The sequence below is a fragment of the Nuphar pumila genome, chromosome 16, assembly GCF_984573655.1.
Source record: "Nuphar pumila chromosome 16, dmNupPumi1.hap1.1, whole genome shotgun sequence".
In the NCBI taxonomy this organism is placed as follows: Eukaryota; Viridiplantae; Streptophyta; class Magnoliopsida; order Nymphaeales; family Nymphaeaceae; genus Nuphar; species Nuphar pumila.
Genome location: NC_143264.1, coordinates 28,419,906 through 28,435,416, shown reverse-complemented (window position 1 = coordinate 28,435,416; position 15,511 = coordinate 28,419,906).

The window sequence follows — 15,511 nt, the reverse complement described above, 5'->3', positions numbered from 1 at the left end:
TGGCCCCGGGGGTCTAACTCGCATAATGCGTCTTCATCTTGACGACAATTGAGAGATCCCTTTTGCAGATATTTAATTGCAACTTAGGTGATTAAGGCGATATAGGGATTGAGTGGATTTTTCTGTATCACCTAGGATATTTCGACTGATTTATTTTTCAAGAATTATCTTTAAAAATGTGCCATTGACTGCGATCAATACCAATCACTTATGGCTTTGCAACAACATTGAATTTCCTTTGCTGGCCATATCGAGGATTTATTCTCCATCCTTTTGGTTGGCCAATAGAAAGATTTGAATTTTGAATCCTTTCTCGCGAAAGTTTTGTTCTTTCGAAAGTAATACTGAAGGTATTCTGAGGTAATGTTTTTGTGCAATAAAAATTTTGAAATCAACAAATATTTAATGACAAATTGGCAAAATTTTCTTGAAATCCTTTGTGAAAGCGAGCATTTGAAGCACAACACAACGCATCCATGACAGAAATTTTTTTCTCCTTTCTCCAAAGAAGAAGATTCAGAATTTGAAATAGGAATTACTCATCTCTTCCCTAAAGAGGAGGTGTTTGCAAAATGAACTTTCGAAGAAAAATTAAGTTTTCGTCAAGACTTCCTAACATTAGGCTTCTCTTATGGAAAGGGGGCCGACAATGGTGAGGTTGGTGAATTGGTCATGAGGGAACGAGTCCATCACACTCTCCTTGAAAAGCGGGTCCTTCATGATGAAATGGCCTAGTTTGAAATTGCGGTCACAAGGAAAGCGAACTTCCGTCGAAGCTCTCCCTGAACTAAGGGTTCCTTGCATGAAATTGGAATTTTGTTTTGCAAACGGTTCACATAGACACGAGTCTCTTCAAACTCTCCCTGAAAAGGGGCTAGGTGAACAAAGGATAGCATGCGAAAAGAACGATCTCCCTTGAACTCTCCCTATAAAAAGGGTCTATCGCAAGAGGAAATGACTAAAATTGGTATTGGGTGACCAAAAGGGTCGAAATTAGAATTTGAAATTTTGAAATCTTAAAATTTGATATTTGAAATTTGGAATTTAGAAATTGATATTTGGAAATTGAAAATTGATTGACCCGAAGGTCGAAATTGGTTGACTTGAGGCCGAAATTGAGAATTAGTTTACTGGGAATAATATGGGTTCAATAGGAATTCAGCCTAAGAACGACATTGGTTCTATTGAGAACGACATTGGTTCACTGGGAATGACATGGGTTCAATAGGGATTCAGCCTAAGAACTATCAATTCCATAGGAATTTAATCTAGGGATCACATTGGTTCAGTAGGGGTTCGACCTACGAACTATCAATTCCATAGGGATTTAACCTAAGGACCATAGTTTAAGAAGGAAGGATTCAACTTGTGAGCTTTGAATGGACCAGGTGCTAAACTGGGTTTTGAGGGAAGATTCGAATCGGAATTCAAATCTTCAAGGAAAAACTAAATGAATTGGGTTTTGAAAGAAAATTTAAGTCGAAACTTGGATCTTTTAGACCAATTACTAAATTGTAGAAAAGTTTGAGTAGAAGTTCAAACCTTTAAAGGAAAGCCAAGCGAATTGGATTTGAAAGAAAATTTGAGTCGAAACTCTAATTTTATAGACCGATTCCAGGCATTTGAATTGGATTTGGAAGAAAATTTGAGTCAGAACTCTAATTTTCTAGACCAATTGTAGGACATTTGAATTGGATTTGGAAGAAAATTTGAGTCGAAACTCTAATCTTCTGGACCAATTCTAGGACATTTGAATTGGATTTGGAAGAAAATTCGAGTCGGAACTCTAATTTTCTAGACCAATTCAGAAGGGAAAGAAATTTGAGTTGAAACTTGAATCCCAGAGGAAAGAAAATTCGAGTCGGAACTCGAATCCCGCAAGAAGACTAGACCAACATGGATTAGGTTTGAAAACACTAACCAGTAAAACCAGATTTTAGAAAATTTGACCAATAAAAAATGGTTTTTGAAAGTCCGACCAATAACAATTGGATTTTGAAAGATGTACCAGTGTGAATACCGGATTTTGGAAATGAACCAGTATAACTACTGAATTTTGAAAATGGATCAGTACGAATACTGTTTTTGGAAGAATTACCAGCACGAACACTGGATTTTGAAGAATTACCAGTACAAACACTGGATTTCGAAAATTTTACCAGCACGAACACTGGATTTTGAAAATCTTACCAGCACGAACACTGGATTTTTTTAAAATTTACCAGCACAAACACTGGATTTAGAAAATTTTACCAGCATGAACACTGGATTTAGAAAATTTTACCCAACTGATTCTGATGAGAGATTTTCAGTCTTCATCCTCACGATGACTTAGACAACTGTCGGGGTCTCAGGATTTATCCCTTATCCTGAATGGGTAGTTCAGGTTTATCCCTTAACCTGAAGGGGAAGTGAATTTGATGTAAATGAATGCATGTAAATGCAAATGAATGCAAATGTATGCAAAATGATGTAAATGAATGCACATGCATGCAAAATGAGAGATTTGTTTGATCCGTCTACATACAAAATGTTTTAAAGACAAATTTTAAAATAATGCCCTAGTGTGATAGAGGAAAGAGATTCTGGATAAAAGGAAGATAATTGATGTTCGAAGAATGCTCTATGAAGGTAACAAAGCAACTGACTTTTGATTGATTCAGGAGAGACTCTGAAAAATATCACTTCTCGCAGAAGGACATGGTACAGAGAAGAAGAACAAGCTTATGAGGAAAATTGATAATTTTATTGATAAAGAAAAAAAAAATGATAAATCAAGGAAAGATAGACATGATTACATCATCCTTTGAAGGCAAAATAAGAAGTGGGAAAATGCTACCATTGTCAGCTTTTTGAGTAATCAAGGAAAGATGGCTAGTCCTTCTTTTCATCTTCAACGAGGAGATTCTTATCAATGCAATCATGAACGATGCTCTTGAAGACAAAACAGTGGTCAGTATCGTGCCCTACTGCCCGATGGAATTTGCAGAACTGGTTCATGAACCTTCCCATGATCGTGGGAGGATCTGTGGCTCTTGGGAGCTTTACCATTTCTTTGGTCAACATATATTCGAGGATTTCATCAAGAGGTTGCTCAAGAGGAGTAAACTGACGATCGTCACCCCAACCATCCTGTTTTATCTTTTCTTTCTGCTGACTCAATTTTTCATTCTTTGAAGACTTTTCTTTCTGACCTGCATGATTGCTCTTGCTATTTTTGTAGTCGTTGCGACCGACATTGGCAGAGAAGGCAAAATTTTCCTTCTTCTTTGAATCTTGATTATTCTTAATGAGGGTGATGCCATCATAGACCCCATTCTTTATTCCCATCTCGAGCCACTCGGCCCGTTCAGTAAGCTCAATGAAAGATTTGGAAGGCGAGGTGGAGATAAGACCTCTCAAAGGTTGTGAAATTTTTTTTAGAATAATCTGGAGTGCATGCTCCTCTAAGATGGGATTTCTCATTTTATTGCAAGTGCCTCTCCATCTGCGGATGAAGTTTCTGGCTTTCTCATTATCTCTTTACTTTGTATTATAGAGATGGTTTAGCGTCGGCAGCGCTTTAGTGTTGAGAAAGAATCGTTCAATGAACAGATTAACTACTTTATCGAATTCCTTCAACTCGATGGGATTGATATGTAACAGAGTACCACTTGGCGGCGGTGCCCTCCAGACTGTAAGGAAAACATCTGAACAAAGCATGATTGTCTCTCTTGAATCGATTACACTCCGCAAAGAACATAGTCAGGTGAGTCTTGGGATCGCCAGTCCCATCAAATTTGACAAATTTACGGGAGAGATCTTCTAGGCTATCATCCTCATCTAAACCATCATAGAAATCTTCGCTTGTAAAAATCCTTTTGCCCTTGTCGCGGGCTTGCAGATCCTTAACCATTTTGACCACATCTTTGAGTTGTGACAGGTCAAAGTTATTAGCAGACTGATCTTTTAGCTTATTGGCTGACCCCTGTCCCTGTGTCATCTTCTGAAAAGCTTGTTGAGCCTCACACTCTTCATTGGTGTCACCTCCTGATTTTGCTTCATCAGATGTATCCTCATGTTGGATACACTTCTTGGATATCTTCAGTTGTTTCTTCAATGTTCGGCCCTTGATCTTTTTCTTGATAGGAATCTTGTCAGAACTGGCCCTTGTTTGCTTTGCCATCATCTTATTCATCATTTTTTGAAACATGGCATACATCTGGGGATCAACATCATCATTGGCTTGTTGACTTTGGTTCCTAGCAGATCGCGGAGAATCCATCTCTTGCTCGCTGCTACTGTTAGGGTGCTGAAGCGACACTGTTTTCTTCTTGGATCTGGTTTGAGCCATTCCACAATGCCGAAACTCTCTGTAGGACAAATAGGATGATTAGAATGAGGGGAAATTCTTGAGGGCAATGACTTGGAGAATAGAAGGAAAATAATGGATGAAGATCTAAAATTGGGTTGACAATTTGAAGGATATCCCTTTACCAGAGATGAGATTATTGTTGGGATTGCGACAATTGCATTGTTATTCCGTGAGAGGAAATAAACAACCGAGATATGCCTTGTTACCTAGGCGAGGCCGTTAACCATGAAGAAAAAGATATTTTTGAAGGAATATAACAAAGTAATGCATGATTGGTAATGATCTTCCCTATGAACTTGGTAGATTATCTGAGAAGGAAGGCAAAAAGATTTTTTTTTTTTTAGGGAAAAGCATTCATCACAAAGGGCATATTGCATGAGAGTTCAAAAAAATAATCTTATGAAGAAAATGACCTCCAAATATAAGGAAAACTGATGATTTTATTGATGTCTTGGAGGAAGGATGACAAATTTAAAGAAAGCAACTGGAGACTACATTTATTCAGAGAAGCAAAAAGCAGAAATGATGGAAATGAGAAAGCATTGGCATTTGTCATCTTCATGAATGATCAAGGAAAGGCTCAGTCAGAACGGCCGACTGGTCTTTGTCTTTAACAGGGAGATTCTTGTCAACATAGTCTTGAACGATATTTTTGAAGACAAAGCATCGCTCAATATCATGCCCTGTAGCTCGATGGAATTTGCAGAAGCGATCTTTCCATTTCCCTAGGGCGACCGAAGGATTAGCAATTCTTGGAAGCTTAATCATTCCTTTGCTCAGCATGTATTCAAGGATCTTTTCGAGGGGTTGATCTAGAGGAGTGAGCTTGCGGTCACGCTCCCAACCTTCATGCTTTGGCTTCTTTTGACTGCTTGCTTTCTGCTGGGAGCAGGATTGAAGGAATTTGGTTAGGATAGCCGGTTGGTCTACTATTTTGTTTTCCCCCAGAATATTCTTATCCATATGATCCTGAACGATATTCTTGAGGACAAAACAATTTTCTGTATCGTGTCCTATTGCACGGTGAAACTTGCAAAATTGCTCTTTGAATCTGCCCATAATTGATGGGGGATCGACGACCTTTGGTAAATGAACCATGCCTTTTATGAGCAAGTTTTCTAAAACAGTCTCGAGCTTCAGGTCCAGAGGGGTGAACTTTCGATCAGTGTTCCAGTCTTTGTGTTTTGGTTTTTCCTGCTCTTTCCCTTGATGCTGGGGACTGGACTGGAGGGGTCGGGCATTCTGACTGTCCATTTTATCCTTTTGACCTGCGTGGTCCTTTCTGCCTGTATTCGGGTTTCCTAATCTGACAGTATGATTTTTCCTGCCACCTCTTTTGCTTTTGCCATTGTTGTTGCCCTTGATGTTCACAGAGAATGTGATTGGTGTCATCTCCTTGACTGGCTCCTTTTTTATGCTTGACTCGGGTAGCTTCAATAGCATCTTTGTCATCATTTTTTGAAACATCCTGTACATGACTGGATCAATCTCATCTTCACTTGTCTTGTCCTGCTTCTTGACTGGCCTCGAAGAACTCATCTCTTCGACACTGCTTGGTGTTGTTCTCTTTCCCAACCTTGTTTGAACTGTGGCGAAATGCCAATGCTTTCTGCAAAATAAAGGAATGGTTCAAACTGAAGAATTTTTTAGAGAAATTGAGATGATGCAAGAGATATCTAAGGACTTGGAAAGAGACGAAAATCTTACAGACCTGGAGAAAAGAAGTTTGACAAGATTTGAATATTTGAAAAATTGCAGGCAGGATCAAAATAAGGTTAGAAATTTGAAGTCCAGAGGAAAGGTAGGAAAATGAAAACTGCCTGGACTTTTGAGGAAAAATATGAGGTTTTGAAAATTATCCAGGGTTTTGATAAAATTGTTGAAAAAAAATAAATGAAATTTGGAAAATGATGTAAAAGGGAAACAAAAGGGAAATGAGAAAATAAAAGAAGAATGCATTCAATCATATCATGCACAAAAAATTATGCACATACATCATTCCCTAAGAAGCTGACTCTAAATGCACTGATTTTAAAAGAGCTGTAGGACCCTAATCCTGACTTTAGGCTCAGATCAACTATGTCGAATCATGCTATGCCGATATACTCGAGCCGAGGCTCGATGTACGTGGCATAAAAATTCATCTTCGGGTCTAGGCTTGTGTTTTCCCAACATCCTTGAGCGTCTGCCGATATACGTTGGACTATAGCCCTTGGTACATGGCAGGGAGGCGTTAGCCCAAATAAGTGGCCCAGTTGTGAGGCTCTATCCCGAACTATGGTTCTAGAAGAGAGCCCAGCAATGTGAAGACCGGGTAGACATAGGTGGGGTGCTTTTTTGAAAACATGAGCACATGCAGGCAAACAGAGGGCTCTAAGTCCTAAAGAGATAGAATTTTGATTTTTTTTTTGAAGAAGCAAACATTGTTTTCATATAATTCCTAGATTGAGGAGTGTTGTATTTTAGACCTAAGTCTAAGTGAGCATGAATAATTCTCTTCAATATGGTCCTACCAAACCATGCCTAGTCTACATGCAATCCATGTCAGCTGGGTTCAAGTCTAAGCTCCTAGGCTCACATGATATCAGAAATTAAAGCTGACATTCCATAGAGCACAATTTTGATAATTCAGCTAAGTTAGAGCACATAATTGATTAGGCGAAGACAGGTCTCATCACGGTCGGCAAACCTGTTATCATCACAAAATTTTCCCCCTCCCTTGCGAGAGAGAAACGAATTTCGCGAGTCAAACTCGACCAAAGTTTTGAAAATGGTTTTGAAAATTAACTCACCTCCGTTTTGAAAATTTACGGGAAAATTCCGTGGAATGGGAACCGCCTGTTGGAACGAGGTTCAATCGTTCCTGGCGCCTTTACCAGGGGTAATTGAACCAAGGATCAATTATGTGCTTTAACTTGACTTAAATATCTAAATTATGCTCTATTTTTCCTAGAATGCACAGAGAATCAGGCTTGTGCTATGAAATTTTGAAAATAATGCAATGTTTGAGAAAAAAATGATGGTTGCTTTGGAAAGTTTGAAATATGCTTTAAAATTGAATTCCTGGGAAAATCATTGAATTTCATTGGAAGTCAGAAATTTGCATTGGAAAGTGATTTCTCAGGAAAATTTGAACTTTAGAAAACCAATTTTGAAATTTGGAATTGCTTTTCTGAGAAAATGGATTTGAGAATTCTGAGAAAATCTGAGAAATTCATTGGAAAATGACTTTTGAAATGAAAAATGGATTCTCAGGAAACTGGGTTCTCAGGAAAATTGGAAATCTGAGAAAATCGATCTTTTTGAAAACTTGAGACTTTGAAATTTGAGAATTTTAAAACATTGGACAATCTTGGTTTGAACTTGGGAAATGCTTTGAAATCTCTTTTGAAAACTCAGGATTTTGAGAAAATCAGATCCTGAGAAAGACTTGAAAATTCTTGAGAAAACTGAATTTTCTGAAATTGAAATTGGAAAATGAATTTGAGAATAATGCAATTTGAATGACATAAATGAATGAATATGAATTTGAAAAGGGAATTTCAATTGAGGAATTGGGAAATCCTTTTAAAACTTTGAGAAATGCAGTGCATTTTGAAGTTAGCCTAAGTGTGTAGGCTGAATGTAGCTAATACGAAGATCATAAATCTTGGTTTTCTTCGTATTCTGACTATGGCCATAAATAGGAATCCCATAGAGTTTATAAACTCCATAAGAGCTTGTGCACATGCCATTCATGTAAACCATAGTGAATTTGAAATAATGTGCATGAATCATACATCACATATTGAAATTTGCATAAATTATACTGTATGCAATGCAGCCCTATTTTAAGCAGAAATGTAACTCTTATTCCAAATATTATATTAATTTTTTACATTGAATTGAATAAAATAAAGAAAAAAAATAACTAAGTCTTCTTCTTGAATGTTCCTGCAAAACTAGAAAACAATGTTAGCACAGAAATGTAGGTTTATCTGAATTTATCCGAAAATATTGGAAATTATCGGATATTATTCAGATATAAACCCAAATTCATACCCCTTTGATATAAACATGAGAAATAATAAAGAAATTTCGAAAATAAACTTGAAAATTCGAATTTGGGTCAAAATGACCAAAATACCCCTGATGACCTTGAAATCAAGGTTTTCTGAAAGAATTTTTTGTAAATTTTGGAATTTTGAAAATCAAATGAAATAAATCAAATACAATATGATGAAATATGATGATATTCATGAAAATTTATGAAATTAAAGATTAAAATTTCAAATTTTAGGTCAAAATGACCAAAATAACCTTGATAACAAGACTATGGCCTTGAAACTAGAGTTTTCTGAAATAAATTTTGGAAAATTGAAAAATGTGAAATGCAAATGACATTGAAATTAACCCTAATATGATTCTACATGCTTATATATATGATAAAAACCCTAAAATGGCGAAAATAACATAAAATATCAAATTTAACCTAATTTTTGCCTGATTTTCGCTTCTGAATTTAAAGATAAACCAGCACATGGAGCAAATGAACTTGGAATTAAGCCAAATTTAGAATGGACACCTAAAATAACCGTAGAAACAGAATGGAGCTCCAAAATCTATTTTTTTGTATTTCTAAATATGGAAATTCAAATAAAAACCCTAAATTTTGTGATTTTTGCCTAAAATATTGATTCTAAAGGGGATTTCAGATATCAAACTTCTATAAAAATTTCCCAAATTTTATGGGGTGATATAGGACAGTAGGGAAAGGTTTTTTTCATTTTACACTTTCTGGTTTTGACCTATGGTCGGAGTAGTGCCACTCCGGCAAGTCGGATCGGAATTCGGCCACTCTAGGATTTAGGGGAAACAGACAGGTTTCTGTCGAAAATGTGGGAAAACTAGTAAACAGATGGGGAAAAGGCTAAAATTATGAGAAAATGTCTCTGACAAATAGGAAAATTTTTTGTCTTTTTACACCATTGAGATTCGGGTTACGGTTTGGAAAATGGCACACTGTTATCAGAGACCCGAATCTCTGAAATTTCTGGATATTGAAATCTGTTAGACAGAAAATAAAATTTCGGGAAAAACACTGAAATAGTTTTAAAATTCCCTACATTTTGGAAAATGATAGAAAAACATGTTAGTTACAACTTTTGTGTTGAAAGTTTTTGCAGACAGGCTATGGATTAGACGGACTTGATGCATTAGGGTCTGTCTATACCCTGACAAAGAAAAATCAAGATTTTCCCAAAGGTCTGAGAAATCCGATTTTTTACATAGACCAAAACTAATTGGAAAACTTCAAAATTTCCAGATCATTAGTAGATTCAATTATAAATTCACTGTGATTTTTGGAGGACAATCCGAATCTCTCACAAGGGTGATGCCGGAGGTTCTTTTCTGCTAAAGCAAAAATTGAAAATTCAGAGAAGTCAAAAACTCGAATTGGAACTTGATTTTTAAAACAAAGTTGTAGAGTCCAAATCAATATGGGTTTTTTACAAGGAATCACAAACACATATATGCATCTACCACAAAAGATTCAAGATTTATTGGCAGGAATTTAAGCATGAAATGACAAGTAAACTATGCACATGGACTAAGACACTAGAAAATTATCAAATAAAACTATATTGCATAAGTAAAATGACTATGAAATAATACAACTAAGTTAATGCAACATAGAAGATACGTGAAACACGAAAATGAAACAAAATTAACAGGGGGCATGATGTATTTTGATATTGGCTTTTGCAAGGAGGGATCTGATCCATGCATCGGATGGATCACCTCTTTACGTAACCATAACATGAAACCTTTGTTTCATGTTACTTAAATCCATAGATTAAAAAAATATTTAGCAAGATGGATCCAGTTTTAAACTAGTTTTACATTAGATTCCTCCCTCTCAAAGAGAATAGCACTGAAATTTAACTAAATAAATAAACAAAAATCGTTAAAGGGAAAGAGCATATTGACTTACCTTGGGTTTATGCTTGAAACGGCTGGAGAGGAGTTGCAATTGAAGGGTTACTGTGGTGACTGCTATGTTGTGGTTCGTGGCTGCAACCAAGGGGGTTTGCCCCTTTGTTGATGGGCTGGAGAAGATGGCAGATGGAGCTGCCAAGGAGGGTGATGACTGGGCGTGAAGGGTGGTGCGCCGGCTGGGGCTAACTGAAGATGGAGGCCTGCAGTTGGAGCTGGGGATGTTGGTTGTGTTGGTGTTGAGGAAGACATTGGAGACGGCTGTGTGTTGCTGCAATGAGAGGTGGCTGGCGGCTGAAACTTATCTTGTGTGATGGCTGCTGGCTGAAGCAAGATGAAGATGTTGTGTGCTGCTGCAAGGAGAGGTGGTGAAGGCTACTGGTGGAGTTTGTTGAAGGCTGAAGGTATAAAGGCTGCTGCAAGGAGAGGTTGGTGGCTGAACCGATGGTGAGGATGATGGCTGGATTGGTACCAAGTTTGAAGCTGCTATTGATGGAGGAAGGGTGTTGTAACGTGGATGACTATGGCAACAAAGAAAAGAGAGAGCTAAAGGGAGAGAGAGAGAGAGAGGGAGAAAGAAAGACGTGAGATGGGGTCTCCTTTGGGGCAGCTGTTCTTTTTCTTTTTGATAACTTAGATTTTAATCCATTAAAACCTAAGTTGCTAATAATAGCAGCTAACTTTTTTTTTGTCTACAGCCATACGTGAATGGCTAGAGTCTTATGACCTTGGAAGAGATGGAAAGGAGGTAAGGAAGAATGGGGAAAGAAGGAAGGGAAGGAAAAGGAAAGAAGAGGGAAAGAAGGAAAAGGAAAGAAGGGGGAAGAAAGGAGAGGGAAAGAGGAAGGAGAAGAAGGCTGAAAAAATGACATACGTGAGTGGTGGGAGAGGAAAGAAAGGAGGAAAGAAAGAAAGAAAAAGGAGGAAGAAAGAAAGAAAGAAGGAAAGAAAAAAAATAAAAATAAAAAAGAAAATGGAGGAAAAAGAAGAAAAGAAGTGGGCTGGAAGGTGGGCTAGGGTGGTCGACCCCCTTGTGGGTCCCACCTTAGGAAAAATAAAATAATGAAAAAAATAAAATAAAACAAACAAAAAATAAAGGAAAAGATAATTTGTTTTCTTTTCTTATAAATTAAAACAAGAAAATGCAAATGGATGGGCCATCTTAGAACGGGTCCAAATTCCACTTTTGAAATTCATTTTGACGATTAAAGGGGTAAAATAGTCTTTTCAGAAAATTTCCAGACGAAACAAGCTATTTTTGACAGTTTTTGAAACTAGCTCGAATTTTGAAGTTCAATACCTCGTTGCGAAACAAATCTAGTGTAGAATTTGAAAATTTAATTTTGAAAGAAATCCAGATTGTTTTTCTCGAGAAAATATTTCCAAACGAAACAAGCTATTTTTTGCAGTTTTTGAAACAAGCTCAGATTTTGAAGTTCAATACCCCGTTGCGAAGCAAATCCAGTGTTGAATTTGAAAATTTAATTTTGAAAGAAATCCAGATTGTTTTTCTAGAGAAAATATTTCCAAATTTAGAATCCCAGGGGTAAAAATGTTAATTCTGAAAAACTTGGGGTTTGAAATTGATTTCTGAAAGCTTTTGAAACTTGATCTGGATTGAAATTTATAAAACTAGAGTTCTGGACTTCGAAAATGAAATGTGATGAAATGTTATAAAATGCTGAGAAATGATATGAAATAATGAGAAATGACATGCAAAATGCTAACCCTAAATGAAGAATTTTGGATTTAAAACCCCGATTGGCAGCTATACTGGTTTAAAAAGCATTAAAATTGATAAAATTTGCAAAATAGCTCAAGAAATGGTTTTCGGGACTCTACTAGGTCAAAGTGACACTAAAAATTAGGGTTTGAGCTGGATTGAACTGAGATGAGCTAGACTGAGCTGGGTTTTAGAGTTTTAGAACTCCAATGAACTAACAATGATACTGACTCAACTGACCTTTCCGACTAAATTTTCAAGAAAAGCTGCCATTTTTAGAGAAATGGTACGGAATGATCACTGAAGCGAACTGAATTACGAACCTGAGTTGGGTTCGAGCTAGAACAAAGGTCAGTAATACTGACATGAACTAAAATCGAAGCTCAAACACTAGCTCAATTGATTGAACTTAGCTCAGTTTCAGCTGAAAGAGCTGAAATGGACTAAACCGGGCTCTTGGACACTTAGAAATGGTTTTGAACTGAAACTCGAGCGCTTGAACAATTAGTGGGCTCAGACTAGACTCTGGGGAATATGACTGACTATGAATGACTGACTTGGAGACAATTGACTTCGATTTGAGTGAGAAATGAGCTCATTTCTGAAGAAATGATCCCATTTTGGCAGGAATTGTCAGAAATGAAAATGGTTTGTTCATTGTGAGCTCAGATGAGCTTGAGATGACTGATATTCTAATTGTCCTGAACTGACCAATGAGCTTGGTTGACTCCGACTGACTGGGGTCCGGGATGACCTATGGGTAAAATGGTATTTTTCCTAATAAAAATGGGTAAAATGGTGATTTTCTAAAACTGACTCGGGGTTTGACTCCTACACTGACCTAACAGGGTTGGCACTGCACGAGGGGTGTTGTTTGAGAATGGATCAGGAAAATTTGGGGTGTTTACACCTGACCGGGAAATGAAATACCTCATCAGAGTGAGGCTCAGGTTTAACCCTTAACCTGACTGGGAAATGAAATACCTCATCAAAATGAGGCTCAGGTTTAACCTTTAACCTAACCGGGAATGAAATACCTCATCAAAATGAGGCTCAGGTTTAACCCTTAACCTGACCCTAAAATGAAATACCTCATCAAAATGAGGCTCAGGTTTAACCCTTAACCTGACCAGGAATGAAAATGATGGGATTCTCGAAGGAAGAACCCATGATGGAACCTTCGGACTTCCGCAGAATGAATTTGATAGAGGTTTTGCAAAAGGATGAAATTGGGGTCCCTAAAGCTTGAAAAGGGGTTTGATTTTGGGTGCCTCATTGCTGAGACTAAATGACTTTTGAAATTGATAACCTTTTGCGAGAAAATGATTGGTGGCTTAACCTCAAGCCGAAATTGGACTGTCTATGGTGGGACAGTGGGGACACAGGAAAGTGTGCAAATCTGAGAGCCCAGACGCTCAGATTATACCAACGGAAGGAAAGGAATCTTGAAAACTCCTATTATCAAGTCCTAAAAGGGATAACAACTGATGTCAGGATGCACCAAAGATGAACCTCAAGCTCTCGCTTCACGCCAGGATAGCTTGAAAATATTGTCAAAATGTTGAAAATTGTTGTTGAATCAAAATAATTGAAAATGATGCATGTTGTTTTGAAAATATTCCCTCTTTTCTACCTGAAGTATTACCTCTGATTGGGCTTAACTCTGTAGAATCAAGATTCGAATTCAAATTGCTTGCAATTGACTTTCTTTCAAAGAAGCTATCAATTTCTTGAATATGATCAGAAAAGAGAGTATTCTTGATATTGTGAAAGCAATTGGTGAAAGAATATTGATAATAGAATTTCACAAAATTTAAAGAAGATTCTTGACAGATTTGGTAGTCTGATATCCTAGGATTCTTTTCTCATGATGATCTTTCTGCACTTTCTTTTTTTTTCTTTTTTTGGCAGAATTGGAGCTCTCTTGGGTTTTAGGGGAGTTTATTACATCATTCTTCATTTTGGAGATGTCCTGACTTTTCTCTCTCTTCTCTTTTTTTTTGGGAAGGGTACGTCACAAACTCCTTCATCTTGGAAATGCTTTAATCCTTCTTTGCCTCAGGGATTATCTTGACGGCATTGGCTCTTTGGTTGGAAATCTCTTGATGATAGCAGAAATTGAATATCTTTTAGGGTTTGTTGGGAGGCTCATCGCAGTCTCCTTCATCTTAACGGTGATCTGAACTTTCCCTGGAAGTATCCATCACAAACTCCTTCATCTTGGAGATGATCTAAATCTTCTTTGGCCCCGGGGTCTAACTCGCATAATTTATATTCATCTTGACGATAATTGAGAGATCCCTTTTGCAGATATTTAATTGCAGCTTAAATGATTGAAAAGATATGAAAATTGAATGGATTTTTCTGTATCACTTAGGATATTTCGACTGCTTTATTTTTCAAGAATGATCTTTAAAAATGTGTCATTGACTGCTTTCAATATCAAACACTTATGGCTTTGCGACAACATTGAATTTTCTTTGCTGCCATATCGAGGATTTATTCTTTATCCTTTTGGTTGGCCAATAGAAAGATTTTGAATTTTGAATCCTTCTTCATGAAAGCTTTGTCCTTTCATCAGTAATACTGAAGGTATTCTGAGGTAATGTTTTTGTGTAATAAAGATTTTTGAAATCAACAAGTATTTAATGACAAATTGGCAAGATTTTCTTGAAATCCTTTGTGAAAGCGAGCATTTGAAGCACGACTCAACGCATACATGACAAAAAATTTCTTCTCATTTCCCCAAAGTTGAAGATTCGGAAATAGGAAATCGAAATCACTCCTCTGTTCACTGAAGAGGAGGTGTTTGCAAAACGAACTTTCGAAGAGAAATTAAGCTTTTGTCAAAACTTCCTAATATTAGGCTTCTGTTATGGAAAGGGGCCGGTAATGGTGAGGTCGGTGAATTAGTCATGAAGGAACGAGTCCATCACACTCTCCTTGAAAAGAGGGTCCTTCATGATGAAATGGCCTAGTATGAAATTGAGGTAACAAGGAAAGCGAACTTCCGTCGAAGCTCTCCCTGAACTAAGGGTTCCTTGTGTGAAATTGGAAATTTGTTTTGCAAACAGTTCACAAAGACACGAGTCCCTTAAAACTCTCCTTAAAAAGGGGCTAGGTGAACAAAGGATAGCATGCAAAAAGAATGAGCTCCATCGAACTCTCCCTGTAAAAAGGGTCCCTCACAAGAGGAAATGATTGACATTGGAATTGAGTGACCAAAAAAAAAGGTCGAAATTGGAAATTGGAAATTGGAAATTGGAAATTGGAAATTGGAAATTGGAAATTGGAAATTGGAAATTGGAAATTGGAAATTGGAAATTGGAAATTGGAAATTGGAAATTGGAAATTAGAAATTGGAATTTAAAAATTGAAAATTGGAATTTGATTGACCCAAAAGTCGAAATTGGAATTGATTGACCCAAAGGTCAAAATTGGAAATTGATTGACCTGAA